The sequence below is a fragment of the Grammomys surdaster genome, unplaced genomic scaffold (assembly GCF_004785775.1).
Source record: "Grammomys surdaster isolate TR1022 unplaced genomic scaffold, NIH_TR_1.0 174, whole genome shotgun sequence".
Classification (NCBI taxonomy): domain Eukaryota; kingdom Metazoa; phylum Chordata; class Mammalia; order Rodentia; family Muridae; genus Grammomys; species Grammomys surdaster.
In genome coordinates this window covers 24,428,423-24,429,599 of record NW_021604622.1, presented here as the reverse complement: position 1 = coordinate 24,429,599, position 1,177 = coordinate 24,428,423, and the positions used below count along the sequence as shown (strand labels likewise).

Here is a 1,177-nt window from a genome sequence, read left to right as displayed (position 1 = left end):
ACACACACACGAACCTATGGGTGCACCCATAGGTTCGTGTGTGTGTGTATGTGTGTGTATGTGCATGTATGTGCTCAATTTTCTGTACATGTGTATGCACAAGTGTGTGGTGTGCGTTTTTTGCCAGAAGTCAACTTGTATATATCATTCTGATTTATTCTCCACCTTATTTTTCTTAGTGTCTCTCATTAAACCTAGTGTGTTTCTGCTCAGATGGAAGGGTATCCTGGGACTAGGAACCATGCAGCTCTGAGGTGGGACAGTGTCCCAAGGGAAGTGCATCCTGAGACACCGGAGCTCAGGAACCACACAGCTCTGAGAGGAAGTCTCCTCAGCAGAGGCTTACAGCTCCCAGGAGAGGGAATCCCCAGCTGAACTGACTTGCTGATTTTCCTGCTCAGAGATTGTTGGCTTTTTTTTCTACCCCCTTTACCCTGCATCAGGCCCGTAGATCAGGGTGGAAAGTCCTCCCCAGCTGAAGCTGGCTTTTGTTGAAGCGCCATCTCTGTGGGGCTGCTGGAGGGTGGCTGGAGAGGAGGTGCTGCCACAGAGGACAGCTCCTGAGGGACAGCTCCCGCAGTGATGTTTCACTAAGACGGTAGGCTGAGACAGGACAGAAGGTATCACCACCTGGTGCAGTCACCATGGACAGCTCTTCAGTGGTAGCTCCTGCTGTGGTGGGTAAGGTGATGAACCCCCGATTCCTGAGCTCCCCAAGCTCAGGACTTGAAATCCCACCGATCTGCAGCTCTTGTGACAGCTACAGGCTGAGGAGATGTGGTGGTGCTGCCATTTTTGACAGGAGCCACCATTTTTGACAGCTTTTACAGGGCCATCTTGCCATAGGCAGCTGTGACACTGAGGGACTACACCTAGAGCACAATGTTTAGGCCAGCACACCCCAAGGACCAGACCTCAGATTTTAAAGTATATGCTACCACACCCAGCTCTTAGGTGGGTGTTTGAGTGGGAAGCACTTTCTCCATTAAACCATCCTCTAGCCCTTTCTCTTTTGAAATGTTGCTAATATCCATGTAGCTTATCCTTCCTGCCACCCCCTTCCCTTGTACCCCTTCCCCTCTCCTTACCAGGGTAGACACAATCATAGGTACAGTCCACAGTCACAGGTGCAGTCCACAGTCACACAGGACAGTCCACAGTCACACAGGACAGTCCA

General features: G+C 51.0%; 1 protein-coding gene across 1 annotated transcript in view; it reads left to right on the top strand.

The window, feature by feature from the left end:
• Positions 1-1,177, top strand: part of Ropn1l (rhophilin associated tail protein 1 like) — an 11,856-nt gene that overhangs the window by 3,503 nt on the left and 7,176 nt on the right. The window lies entirely within an intron of this gene.